Below are 14,691 nucleotides of genomic sequence, written 5' to 3'. Positions count from 1 at the left end.
TGCATGCCAGAGTATTGTTTGCCCTGCTGGCTACAGCATCACACTTATGATTCATTTTCATACTATGGTCTATTATTACCCCTAGGTCCCTTTCAGTCATGGTGCTAGTCAGTTTGGTGCCATCAACCCTGTAAGTATGTTGGGGATTGTTCATCCCCAGATGGAGCACTTTACACTTCTCAGTGTTGAACTTCATCTGGTTCTGATCCACCCAACTTGCCAGCCTGTCTAGGCCTGCCTGTATCTACAGTCTACATTCAAGCGTGACCACACTCCCCCATAACTGGGTGTTGTCCGCAAAATTGGCCAGTGAGCTCTTCACCCCCACATCCAAATCATTGATAAAGATGTTGAAAAGCACTGGACCAAGCACAGATCTCTGAGGGACATGACTGGCCACTTCTGTTCACAAGAACTCTCTGGGTCCTACCTCATACCCAGCTTCTTACCCACCTGACTGTCTCTGAGTTAAGCCTGCAATCATCCAATTTTCCCATGAGAACATCGTGGGATACCAGATCAAAGGCCTTTTGGAAGTCTACATATGCACAGAAGGAGATGAGGTTGATAAAACAAGACCTGCCTGCAATGAAGCCATACTGGCTTCATTCAATTCTCATAAATGTAAAAAATGGGCTCCTTTGCTCAGAATGAAAAGCAAAAGGAGACTTCTTAGATTTGAAAACCAGAAAAGCCAGTTAGAAAAATCCCAAATAAGCTCTTTGTATATATACACAAATTGCTGATATAGAAACCTAGAACTTCATCAGAGTTTAAATGTTTTGCTCAGACCATTAATTCTGACAGATTGTTCCAATGGGCCCAGTAGGAACCAGGGACCAGGCCCCTTGTGCCATTCAGCCTCTGTGCCTCCTGAGCAGCCAGACAGAGAGATGATCATTTTTGTCAAGTGTCACTATATTTAGTTTTCACTCCAAATAGAAAGAAATCGAAAGTTCTGAAATATTGAAATCATCCATGAAACACTATGACTTTTTTCTGCCCAGTTCTTATCATTATTGAACACTTGTACTGTGGTATCAACAGAAAAACCCCAGTGTGGACCAGGAACCCATTGTCCTAGGTGCTATACAAACACTAAACAATAATGCTCATCTGGTCTGAATTTTTGCATCACAAAGCTCATAGCAATTCATGCAGATTCCTGCACTATGACCAGTATTTTCCAGTTCAGCAAATACATTTCTTTTAGAGGGTCAGTCAGTTTTCAGATTTCACTTTCTTATTTCTGGCATACATGATAAGGGCTGGGCATGAGCAAGCAAACTGTAACAGAGGTTACTTGGTATCTGCTAAATCATGGGATGGCTATTACCATACCATGCTGTAGTGCTGTTCAGGACAGCCCTGGGGCTTAAAACATTTTGCAATGTGGCTGAAAAGCACAGTCTGTACATGTGAGCAGAGGGGAAGGCCCAGCATCAGAGGATATTATTAAAACAAATAGCTTAGGCAGTTTAAAAAACCACTCTGCCAGGAGCAATTCCTGGGCTAGAGCACTCTGAGTAGAGAGAACAGGCATTGTCTGTGCCTTGGAATACCCCCACCATGATCCTGCATTTCAGATAACCCAAACCTGAGTATTGGACCATCCTGCAGAGCCCACATTTGGGAGAGGGAGGAAGAATCAGGGCTGACCTATGGGTATGACTGATGGGGTTGTAGTGGGGGATGGGATTTTGGTCAGAAGATTCTGGTTTGGAAATGTTGCTTTTTGCTTGTTGTTATAAATCTAAAAGCCATCTGACAATCTGCAGTGGAACTCACTGGGATAAAAGTCACAGCCGCTATCAATCACTCATGAGCAGAAGCCAGGTCAGCAGCCCAGTAGCCCAGTAGGGATCAGGAAGAAACATTTGCCTTGGTGCAGGACTGCAGTGGGAGGGGGAGGAGGAGTGCGTTATTTAGGTGTGGGGAACATCTACAAACAGCAGCTGTTAGAGATCAAACTCTGGGCTAAATGGCACTACAAGACATTTCTATTACAGCACCCCTGATGTTCTCAGTACAAAGGCAGAACCCTGTGGCAGCTATTAACCTGCACTTACAGAGTTCCTGATAACTGCATAGCTTTCCAATCAGTAGAGACACCAGTAATATCCACTCTGCTTATAATATGAGTACCTGCTAACTACTTTGACAGACATGTTTCTATGGATTCTTAACTAAAATAAAAAGTCTGCATTCCCAGTGGCAATAAGAGACAAGTCCTTGGTGTCTCTGCCTCTGCTACAGGTTACATATATTATGAAATTAACTGATTAATCATGCAATAATTTTAGACCAGCCACATGTGAAAAGTAATTATCACAGGATAAAAATGACTGTTCGGCTATAAAAAGAGCCAACCAGCTATAATGTTAGTGATTTAATTTGAACATGTAGCAGGGCCTGTAAGTTTACTGGATTAGGTACGTGGTGACCGTGATGAAGATGAAAATGGAGTGCTCCATAACCCACCAAGTAGGCAAGTATCCTCTGTAGGGTACATGATGCTCCTTGTGTAGCTGAATTCTCAGAAGCATACAGACTAAACAGCCCAAGGTTATTCAGAGGCTGCTCTGTGTTTTTGAGTGGTAGAACTCTAGCCACAAGACCAGAAGTTATGGATTCTTATGCAGTGCTGGGCTGATACTGCAAGTCAGCATTAGGGGTGCTGCACAGCCAGTGGAGGCAAAGTGAGGACCCTTCCCAAGCGTGTGGGAATGTAGAAGTTAAGGATCCCACACTGGGTTCCCAAATACCATTTGCACCTATAAGTTCTAGTTGTCAGGAACATCAGGCACAGTGTTGCATCAGTAATGACTTGCAGCAATAATTAATGCCATTTGCACATCTAAGCATTGATTGTACCCACAAACCTGGATAGCATGGAATATAAATCTTAACTAATAAATAAATAAATAAACCAAGAGGAGTAAATCTATGGGACAAAATCGCATTTCTGATTCTTTGCATCCACAATACTGCAGCTGCAAAAACAAAGTCCTGACTAAGGTCAGACGGAAAGATGAGACCTTTTCCTACTTTCCCAGTCACCTCAGTCTTCCAACCAGCATTCCTCCTCTCTCTCTCTCTCTTTCTCTCTCTCTCAAACGAGCAGCAGTTCCCAAAGCTGGAGGTGGGTAAGAACTGTTTGCAGCTGCTGTTACATTTCCCTTTGCACAGCCACAGTCATTGCTTGGTAGTTCAAACTCAGATCCATTTTCAGATTCTCTACATTTAATGCAAAAGAGGACTGAACTGCACAGCCACACAGTCTGAAATACTTGCATTAAGTCCCCATGCCAGCTGGTAAGACCGACCACATACACGTCATGCTCTTTCATCCCCATGAGCTACTAGAATCCTTCACCCCTAGGTTGTTTTTTTCCCAAGTTGTTCTGTTAATACAGTGTCCTAGCCAGGGCAGCTGCTTCCAGGTTTTAGGGTCTGCGTACCTCTGCCCAAGTGGTGCATCTCTTCCTATAGCATGTGCACACATCTGTGCCCATAGGCATGTGTGTGAGACACTGGGTGCATCTATACAAGATGCTATGTAACCGTAGTGATAAAATATGGCAACAGAGCATCAGTGGGGATGAATTGTGATGCCAACACAACTGCACAGTAGCTCAGTAGGGTCAGAAACAACTCATGCACCACCAGGACTGCACAGTAATGGCAGCTACTGCACAGTCATTTAGTATTTGCTAAAGCGAAGTACTAAATGTACTGTGCAGTAACAACTGCGCAGTCAGGTGCACATGTAGACATGCCCGCTGTGTATTTGTACCAAGGTACACAGCATGTGGGTCAGTATGTGATAGTACATTCTTGTATGTACACCTTTTTTGTGAGTCTGTTGTACAACCCCATGGAACCAAGTGAGTGTAAGCACTTTGGCTGCAGTTTCTTTGGCTGCAGTTTCAGTGGACAGTATATTTGGGTACGTATGTGATAGTGGTGTCTTTTTCTGTGGTACACATGGGAAGTATGCATATCAGCGCTGTGCTGTGTGAGTGGCAATGCCTCCTTATCTGTACTGCATATAGATAATAGGTTTGTGTGCAGTAATATGCAAGTATGCTGTGTATCTGCTTTCCTGTAGCATGTGCAGGTAGATAGTTTGTGTACCTGTGTGCAGGGGTGGAGGGGGGGGAATTAGTGGTGCATTTCCCACCCCACCCCCCTTTGATTCCTGCTCCACTCAAGATTAAAACGAACCAGTGGCAGGAGCATTTCTAGTCAGGCAGTGCCGAGGGACTCACTTGACTTAAAGTCTGCCTGACCCCTTCTGAACTCTTCATTCTGTGGGTGTTAATGACCCTCTCTTCTTTTTAACGGTCTTGATGTCCCACCAGTCAAACTAGCCTTTCTTCTGTAATTCTGCTGTCTGTTACCTGCTCCTGGTCATGAAGTTCCAATTTCACAGCCCTGCAGACTTTTTAACTCATTCAATTAGGTTATATTTATTTTTGCTTCAATCTTAAACTGAATAACCCAGCTCTAGGCTCCTAGCTATGAGCAAGGCTTCTAGTTTTTTTTGAACTGGAGAAAAACACATGTTGGGTTATATGTGATGATGATGATGCACCTTCCCATCTCCACCGCCCTTCCAAGAGTCTAGATGCACCCATGCCTGTGTTGCATCACAGTACACATGCATTGCAGTGTGGTGTCCTTGCAGCGTGCGTGGTGGTAGACTTGTGTGTGTGTGCGCTTGTGTTTATCTAAGCAGGTGGCGTAAGTGTGTCTACCTGTGTGGTGGCGTGTGCCTGTCTGGGTGTTTCAAAAGCACTGAGAAGGGTTCAAGACTGAGGAAGTTGTGTGTCTGTGAGAGAGATCGAGAGAGAGAGTGCGCACTGAGAAGGCTTCAAGACAGGAAATTTGTGTGTGCATGCATGTGTGTGAACACTGAGACTAGTTCAAGAGTGAGGAAATTGTGTGTGTGTATAAGAGAAAGCACGTGAGCACTGAGAAGGGTTCAAGACAGGAAATGTGTGTGTATGTGTGTGGGCACTGAGAAGGGTTAAAGAGTGAGGAAGTTGAGTGTGCGGGGGAAAGAAAGCACTGAAAAGCGTTCAAGACAGGAAATTGTGTGCGCGCGCAAAGAGAAGCGTTCAAGACCGAGGAACTGTGTGTGTGAGAGAGAGAGAACTGAAGAGTTCAAGCGTGTGTGTGTGTGTAACCAGCAGAGGAAGTTGTGTGTCTGACATCAGCGGAGCTCAGCCTCAAAAATGCAGGGCGTGAGCCAGCTGGAGGGGAGCGCACAGACCGCTTTTCTTGTGTGACAGCCGCCGCGAGCCGCGAGCCGCCCAGGTAGGAGCGAGGCGGGGCGGGGGCCCCCAGCCCGGCCCGCGCCGCGCGCACCATTTCCTCCCCGCTCGGAAAACTTGTGCGCCTGCAGCGGGCGGCGCCGCGGGTCGGGCGCTGCGGCGGGAGCCGGCGAGCTGGAGGCCCCCGCGGGAGCTGGAGGGAGGTAGGATTTCTTGGACTGTCCCCTCGCAAGTTTCCCAAGGGCAGAGATTCCCGCCGCGTCCGCTTGTGCCACTGCGGGGCTCGGGAGCGAGATGAGGGGTGCCCCGCTCTCGTGCTCCCATCCCTGTCCCCCTCCCCCAGCGTTGGCAAGCGCCGCCTGCCCGGTGCAGCGCGGCCGGGCTCTGTCCCAGTGCCTCAGCTCCCCGTCCCCAGCTGCCCCCGGCATCCTGTGCATCCAGCTCCTGTGCTGCGCCCGGTGCCCCTTGCCGAAGGAGAAGGGGCACCGCCATGGGGGTGCCACTGGCTGAGCCACCGGGGACAGACCGACCCTGCTTCCGGGTCACCTGCCGCCCGGGAACCTCGGAGGGCTGTGACATTCCCTTGTGACATTCCCTGGCCAAGTAGCACCCCCCTTTCCCAAATGGGGAAACTGAGGCAGAGCACAGGGACCTTCCTGCTGTCTGTTGCAGTGTTACAGGGCTGATGATGACTTTCCTGCCTTCTACTTGACTTCAGATTAACAAGGCTAACCATGCCGCAGTGCTAGAACTGGGAGCTCAGCCTCTGGGTGCTTCGTCCCATGGGCTGACCGCCCTGAATTGGTCAGCCACACTGCATGTTTTCAGCCGAAGCTCAGCAGCAGGGTGGCAGGAGAGACGGGCTCTGTTCCAACCTCTGCTACAGTCTTGCTGCACAACTTTGGGCAACTCACTTTAGCTCTGGACCTCTGTTTCCCTCTTACTCTTACCCTATATACACAAATTGCAAGATTTTGGGGGCAGAGAGTCTCTCACTGCATGCAGTGTACACGTGTGTGCTGCGTGAAGGGTCCCCTCCCCCGGGGCTGCAGTTTCTAGCTGCTCCATAATACAAGCACAGCACAGTAAACTTGCAGCACCCCGGGTTCTGCAATATTGTTCACCTCTAGGTTTAGAAGTGATAACATGCAACATATATGGAAAAAGCAAGCAGCTAATTTCTCAGACTGGTACTGAGAGAAAGCCAGCTTTATTTTTACCGTGCTGCACCACATGTTGAATGTTTGAGTGCATGAACCTACGTTCATAAAGGACAGCTCAGGTGTTCTTGATTTATATGGACATAGTGCTGCTTCCGTTGTGAACAGTTCAGATGGCAAGATAGACTCCACCTCCAATGGGTAAGAGATCCACTGCTAATTCCCACAGGAAGGGACCTCCATGCCTCTGACTTCTCCAGCCTATAAAGCCTGTCTGGGATCCTCTGCAGTTTCAGCTCCGGAAATCCAGAGAGGTTTAGAAACAGACATAGCCTTTGAAGTCTAAGCTTTGGGCTTTTTAAAATAAAATCACCTGTTTTTTAATGAGCAACAGCATCTCCCCTTTACATCCATTCCCCAGCCCTGAGAAACAACCCAATTCAGCTGCCGTCAGAGACAGCGGGGTTCTTACCTCTAACTCTTTCAGTGAAATGGCTTGTAGTTACAGGTAACTTTTTTTTTAACCACATTAACTGCACCACTCAGAGGATATTGTTGGTCCAGCCCAGAGGCTCAAAAGGCCTAAGAACTCCAGGCTGCCGTCATTCAGGGATCCTGATACTGTGCCTAGGTCCTTGGAACAGAGAGCTACTGACACTCTGAAAACAAATGCTTATGGTTCAGCTGAAGAGAAAAGATAAGGCGAGTGCCTTGCATCTACATCTGGGGCCCTGCTTCACCATAAAGTGTCACACATATGCAGCAGGGTCTGGTCACAAAGTGTTGGACCTTCCTGGACCCATGCTGCACAGGGGCCTATCCCCTGGCTAATAGTAGTAACTGTTAAGAGAGATGCAAAGTGATGATGTGTGGAAAAAATCTCTGATGCTGGAGAGGGCTATATATCTAGCTCTAAGCTGAAGCAATCATCCAACAGAGGCAGGGCACCTCAAGAAAAGCCCTGAGAGACCCTGGCCAGGTGGGAAAAGGACAAGAAAGTCTGCCCAGCCTTCAAGCATTCTGTGTTGCTGATCATTCTTTGACATTATGGAACCGTGTTGTTGAAAATCAATCATTTCCCTCAGGGAACCATGGGTCACAATGAGACCTTTGCAGAGCATGAGAGTGTCAGTTCAAGGAGAGTCACATGACCTAGATGGGGCTGAGCTACACATTTTAATAAACTTCTCCAGTCTTGGAGGAGGTGCAAATCTCAAGGCTGCTGGTTCAGGCTGACCTCGAAACAGAGTCCTCATTCCACTTTGTCCGCTGCCTGGCCACCACATATCCTCTCCAATTCTCTGGATGAATGATATCCCAAATGGCAAAGCAGAGTTTATCTAAAGCTTCCAGGATTTGCATGGAATGCATCCCAACCACAAAGAAGCCCAGGCCCTCTGCACAGTTTGCCCAGACCTGCACAAAGGCTTTATGAGCTTCAGTGAAAACCCTCAGCTAGAGCAGCAGCAGAGGTTTCAGACTGTTAAGAGAAAACGAAACTCGGAGTGTCACGCCGGGCTTATAACAAAAGCTTTACACAGGTCTACTTAGGCCCACATGAGCTTAGATACATAAATATGTATCATACATAAATATCCTTGTGGATACAAACAGCTTATTCAGATAACCAAAATGGCTCTCTCAGACCATAGGAAGGGATGGATCATCCCTATTTAAAGATCATCTTGAATTAAAGAGGTTCATAGATGCTTAGTAAGAGCCCAGTGTGCAGACTGGGACCTAAATATATGTATCATGTACAACATATATCAGAAGAATTATTGAGGGGTAGCATCTATACCATTTAATGGATAACAAATTGTTTACCAAGCCTGATTTTATAAACTGTCAAAAAAGCTCATTAGTAACATGGTGAACATAAAAATTGAATAGCAATGGTACCACTCTCTTTTAGGTTCAAGTTCTGTCATTGAACTTTACTGCCATATCAGAATGTATCTACGCATAGACTATATTTCTGTGTAGTTACTGATATTATCACAGATTCTAGGTATCATTTCTATGGTTAAATTTGCAAAACAGTTTTGTTTTTAATGTCCTGGGTTCAAACGTTCATAACTTTTCAAACCCTTCACTTCTGAGCACAGCCAACCCAAGCAGAGTGTGGGGCCCAGGGCAAATTGGCCCCTGTGGGGCCCCGTCCTGATCCCGTGCACCCCAGACCTGAAGAAGTTGCTATCGGCAGCGTCAGCGGTGTGGGGGGTAGCAAGCAGCTGGATGCAAAGCTGGTGGCGGCGGTGCAGAGTCACTGCAGCTGGTCTGCCCAGCTCTGTGTGGGCCCCCAAAGCGCAAAGCCTGTGGCAGTTGTCCCAATTCGCACCCCCCTAGGGACGGTCGTGCTTCTGAGGATAGAATTGGCCACACTTAACGTCTATATAATGGTAGCATTTTTGATGGAGAGCAGGAGGAATCTGAGTAAAGTTATTTGTGACATTTGTGAGTTATAGGAGTGACAGGAATGTACTGTTCACCACTTGAATCAACTCTAACTAGGCTTTCCTAGTTAAAAGGAAAACTAAGTGAGCATGAACATATGCTTTTAGTCTACAGGTTTAAACCAAAGACACATTAGAAATGCTTGTACAGCTAGGTAAGTCTATGTTGCTTTAATCAAAGAGCTTTTAAGCCTTTCTGAAGAAGTCAGTGGAATCCTACACCAGTCAAAGGTAGTTCATCCTAGTGCACACAGATCAAAATACTGTTTCTTATGTGCTTTCTCTAAATTATCCATTACTTGTAAGAGGCAGAACAGTGAACTAGATGGACCCTTAGTCTGAGCCAATGTGGTGATTCAGTGTTCCCATTCTAATGGTTTGTACCAGTATAGTAGATAACACACGGTGCAGGGTGCTGAAGGCTGGCCTATCAGTTAGGCCTTGTCCACATGAAGAAAAACATACATCCATGCAAATTTATTGATTTGGCATGAACTTTGAATGTTGGCAGGCTGCTCTGGTGCTAAGTGGGCCACATATCAGAGTGGCTTATTAGTAACTTAATCACATTGAAAGTACCTAGGATAAGCCCTGCATTGTGTCAGTTATACAGCCCCAATGGGGATGGGCTCAACTACATCCATGCAGTTCTACCAGGACAATGTTTTTTAATGTTGGCAAGATGAACAGTTTCATGATTTGCAGTATCAAGCCAACACCTTCCAGGTGTTCTGTTTTCTTGGTTTTCCCCCTTTAAGTATTCCCCCCTACCACATTAAATATACAAAGGTGTCTTTATTGCAGTATAAGAGTTGCAAGAACAAAAACAAGTCAGGACAGTTTACATGGTACAGCGTCTGTCCTGCAAAGGCATCCAGATTAGCCAGCAAGGAATTTTGCTGAAATCAGTGAGATTGTGCAGACATAGAGGTCTGTCTCCATTGATTGACTTTCAGGATCAGGTACTGAGACCCCCAGCCCTGTCACTTCTGTCACATGGAGCTTAAATCCTTTTTCTATTCATTTTTTGCTTTGTTCTAGGTCAGGGATACCCAACAGGCAGCACATGCACCACAAGTGGTATGGGCAGCCTTTGTGTGGCACATGGCAGATCAGGGAGGGGGCAAGCAGCACAGTGGCAGATAGGGTGGGAAGCAGAAAGCAACAGATTTATCCCCCTCCCCTGCCCAGAGTGGCACTTGATAAGGGTACAGGGCTAGGTTGTGGCACTCTTGCCAAAATGGTTGGCCCCCACTCTTCTAGGTAAATCTAAACTACTACTGCAAAATATATGGTTGCTACAAAACATATAGGATGTGGAACATTAATTCCTCCTGAGCAGCCTTTATATTTTAATTTCTCAACTCTTTGATGCTTGATCTTATAGCCTGAGCATTGTATTCTGTAGGTTCAAACTGGAAAACACAAGCGATCCACAGAAAAGTGACCAATACATGAGCTCATTTTTAAAGGTAAAAACTGGCAGTTCCCAGCACCTTTAACAGGAGCTGTGGGCACCTAGCACCTCCTAGAATAAGCTCACTTGTTGAGATGTCTGAACAGAGGTCAAGAAATGTAACTTTTGGACATTTCTTTGACCATATGATCTAGAATGGAAGCACAAAATGCAAACACTAGGGGCCCTGCTGATGTAGTACCTTACATCAGGCCAAGACCCAATCCATAGCTGCGGCAAATTCTTTAGAACAAATGACTGTGTCAACTCTCTTCTGATATCCATTCTTTATGCCTAGCAACCTGAAGGGTTTGTCCTAATCTACTCATTTTTCCCTATCAAATTTTAAATGACTATTTTACAAATGGATTTAGCAGCTCTCCCGAAAATGTGCTTCTGATCCCACAGTGCCTGCCTCTACCATGCCCAGCTCTAAACAGGTCTAACTCTCCTGCTGCAAGTGAATTTGGACCTGGGGCTCCTCTTCTGTTCCTAGCTTGAGAACTCATGCACACAGCTGTGCTACCCATTCCCTGGCTGGGGACAGAAGTTACACATAAACCAGTTTAAGTGATTAGAAACTGGTTCAAACCTATAACAGAACATAAGTTCTGTGCACATAAACGAGTTTCAAAATGGCTGAAACTGGTTTAAAATAAACCTGGCTGAATATAGTAACAGACTTAACTGATTTGGGTCAAACCAGTTTATGCAACTTCTGTCCCAGAACCCTTCCTGATTTAAGTTAAATCAGAGTCCCCCAGGATCCCAGATGCTTTGCAGTCATGGATGGGGCTGTGCTCTCTGCTCCAGCGAAGAAGGGCTGACCCTGCCCCTCTGCTCTCTAGCCCAAGCAAGGGTGGGGGCATGGCCCAACACAGGGCCCCCTTAGAAAAAGGGAGCAAGAAGGGGGTTTATTCCCCTCCCCCACCCCACTGGATGACTGAGGCCCCTGTCAGCCATTCCCCACCTCAGCAGGGGAGGGAGCGTGGCCAGAGCCGGCTGGCATGGCCCCTGCCATTCACCTGTCTTGCCAGCAGCTGGGGCTGCAGGGCTGAGCCCAACCAACCTACTAGTCCTGCTAAGGGTGGAGGCAGAGGGGCCAGCCTGGACTTCCCAACCTGCTATGGCTGCATGTCTGTGCTTCCCATCCTGCTGCATGACAGCCTGGTCTGGCAGCACAGGAGTGGGCTTCCCAGGCCAACTCAGAGGTGCCTGTGGGCCCCCTATCCTGTGCAGCACCCAGGGCTGCAGCTGCACAACTAGCAGTGGGCTGGCTGGGGAGCTATTCTGCAGCCCCTCGCCTCCAGCTCCCATGGCCATGCCACGCCATGCCACTCTGGGTGGAGGTGCAGGAAGCTTCAGCCCCGCAGCTTCTGCCTAGCGCATGGAGCGTGCCTCTGGATGCCATGGAAGGCAAAGGCATCCAGAGCCTGCAGCCAGAGCTCCATGTGCGGGGCAGAAGCCACCAAGCTGAAGTACGAGCCTCCAATCCCCCCTCCCAGAGTGGAGCAGCAGCAGCAGGAATGGCAAGGGAGTAACTGAGGGAGGTGAAAGGAAGCTGGCTTGGCCTGACAGAAATGTTTTTCTCCCCCTCACCTCCAGGTATGGTTCCTGCTCCTGCCGCATCGCACAGCACCTCTCAGGGCCCGTGGCTTTAGCCCAACAGATGAAGCTCTGGAAGGGTCCAGAAGCTAGAGGCAGAGCTCCATGAGCTGGGCTGAAGCAAGCTCCCCCACCCCCACCCCAGCAGTGCTGCACAGTGCAGCAGGAGCTGCAGCCTTCATTTCCAGAATTAAATGTGAATGCCTGTGCACTTGCAAATCAGTTCAGTCTTTGCAGGTTAGACAAACCTACAAAGATTGAATCAATTCAGGCTCCAGTTTTTTGAATGTCTGTCTCTAGCCCCTGTGTCTAGGCCTCCTCCCCACTCTTGTGAACCCTGGGTCTCCTACAAGAAGGCATTGTTTATCATACCAAGCAGAATGTTCCTATACAGGGACCTTGCAAAATAAACACCTTCTTACTGCACAATTTAACTTAGGGTTTAGACTAGTGATGTACAACCTTGGATAATCTTAAATGACATCTTGGTATCCAAGCTGCCAGTCCAAAGGCAAAAAGCCTCACAGCCAATGTCTTTTTTTTTTTTTTTTTTTAATGAACAAGCCTTTTATGTCACTGACAAGCAACTCTAAGTCTACAAAATTACAGGCTTTAATGGGTGTGCTAAAAATAAATTATTTTAAGTCAGTTGTGTATTAAAGCTAACAGAGGATCAGATTATGATTCAGGCATAAAGTTGCCCTTACTTCCCTGTACCAGTTTCCTTTTCTTCTAGAAGTGTGAGGAGAGAACTTCTGAACTATGGTTACTGTTTCTTCCTGAATTGTGGTTACAGGCGGATGGGAATGGGGTATGGCTTCAAGTCTGCTCTCACACAGTGCACTCCCAGCACTGAGCCAGGCTAGGGAACAGGGAAGTAGCTTACAGGGCTGGTGCATGATACTTCTCCCTGGAGCAAAAGAAAGAATCACAGTCTAGTTTGTGATCTGCTTCTTGGGCAGAACAGTTACATGCTATCCGTGACTGAGGCTCAGAGCCAGCAGCCGAGGGCTTCTCTGGGTTAGGCATTTTATGTAAACATAGTGAGAGGCATTTCAGTTTACTAAGCTATATTTTAAAGGGAAAGAGTAGCCATGGAAATGTTTTAAATGGCTCTGTTTTTCTGTAACCAATTTATTACAATTGAAAAAGGAAGTTCCAACCCACTTAAAACTTTAAAGGGAGTAAATAAAAAGAGCCTCAGGACAGGTATAAAATTATACATCCTGTTTGGTCTGAAAATTCTTTTTATATGTAGAAAATTATTTTTATATATGGAGAACAGCACATCAAGAGTCAGTGTTGCCTCATATTATGAGCTGTCAGGAAGTTTATGGATAAGTGACAAGCCTGCTTTACACAGAATATCCAGACAAAAACTTCCCATGCTGTGATATTTGTATTGGAATACCAGGCAACCCAGACTGAAAAAAAGAAGATAATTTGCTTGTTTTGCAGATAAAAGCAATATGGTCAAGCTTACAATTGTAAGTATTAGTGAAACACAACCCTTTCCAAACTTTACTGCATTTGCACAAAATAGGCCCCAGGAGAAGACAAGTGTTGTGATAACAATATTTAAAAAATAGAAGACTCAATATTTTCTTGCTGCCACTGGCACGTGATACCCCTCCACTGCAGTTGTGGGGGCCTACAGAATCTATTTAATTTATCTTCTCCTTTAAACAGGGACAGGCTTTTTAATAACCACAAGCCAGGAGAGAACCACCAAATTTGAGAGAGGCTACATTTGCTGAGACTTGAGGAAAAGTGTCTTGCATTCAAAAGCTCATCTAACTGTATCTCAGCTATATAGTTGGTCCAATGAAAGATCTTGCCTAAGAAATCACTGCCTCTCACACACATTTGCTATATGCATTTATGCTTTATTATACCTAATTCTGCATTATATTAATAGATTCATAGATGCTAGGGTCAGAAGGGACTCCAGTAGTTGCTTGTCCAGTCTCAAGACCCCCAACATAGGGGAGAGCACCACCTCCCTGGGAAGCCCATTCCAGATTCTGGCAACCCTTACTGTGAAGAAGTTCTTTCTAACGTCCAACCTAAATCTGCTGTCTGTCAATTTGTGGCCATTGTTCCTAGTTACTCCAGGGGTGCCCTAGTAAACAGAGCATCTTCTATTTCCTGCTGCCCTCCCCTGACGAATTTATAGACAGCCACAAGATCACCTCTAGCCTTCTCTTGTGAAGGCTGAAGAGATCTAGGTCTCTCAATCTCTCCTTGTAGGGCCTTGCCTCCAGGCCTCTGACCATACGAGTGGCCTCCTCTGAACCCTCTCAAGATTCTCTGCATCACTTTAAGTGCAGTGCCCAAAACTGGATGCAGTACTTGAACGGTGGCCTGACCAGTGCCACATAGAGGTGAAGCATCACCTCCCTGGACCTGTTTGTCATGCATCTGCTACTGCATGATAAGTACAGTTAGCCTTGTCGATCATTTCATCACATTGATGACTCATGTTCATTTTGGAGTCAACTATAACTCCAAGATCCCTTTCTGCTGCTGTGCTTCTGAGAAGGTCATCCCCCAGCTTGTAAGTGTGTTGGTGGTTCTTTTTGCCCAGGCACAGCATTTTGCACTTGTCTTCGTTGAACTGCTATCTACTAGAACAGCAGGTAAAGGTCCCAGCCAAAACCTGGACCCCTTATGCTCCATGCCACACATTCACCCAGAGAGAGAGAGAGAGAGAGATTTCTCTCCTCTAGAATGTG

General features: G+C 46.6%; 1 protein-coding gene across 2 annotated transcripts in view; it reads left to right on the top strand.

Moving 5' to 3' along the window:
- The first annotated feature begins 5,034 nt into the window (after positions 1-5,034).
- The window catches only part of KIAA0040 (KIAA0040 ortholog), a 17,668-nt gene continuing 8,011 nt past the window's right edge, over positions 5,035-14,691 (top strand). Inside the window, exon 1 of one of the 2 annotated variants that reach the window (XM_019530883.1) lies at positions 5,035-5,322. The gene's annotated coding sequence lies outside the window, so the exon portion shown is untranslated. Of the gene's footprint in view, positions 5,323-5,350; positions 5,483-14,691 lie in introns of those variants that run through there. The other variant, XM_019530884.1, reaches the window with a different exon arrangement.

Source organism: Crocodylus porosus, unplaced genomic scaffold (assembly GCF_001723895.1).
Source record: "Crocodylus porosus isolate Cpor-Errol unplaced genomic scaffold, CroPor_comp1, whole genome shotgun sequence".
Classification (NCBI taxonomy): domain Eukaryota; kingdom Metazoa; phylum Chordata; order Crocodylia; family Crocodylidae; genus Crocodylus; species Crocodylus porosus.
The sequence above is the reverse complement of the archived record's forward strand: the minus strand, read 5'-3'. Positions and strand labels throughout refer to the sequence as shown.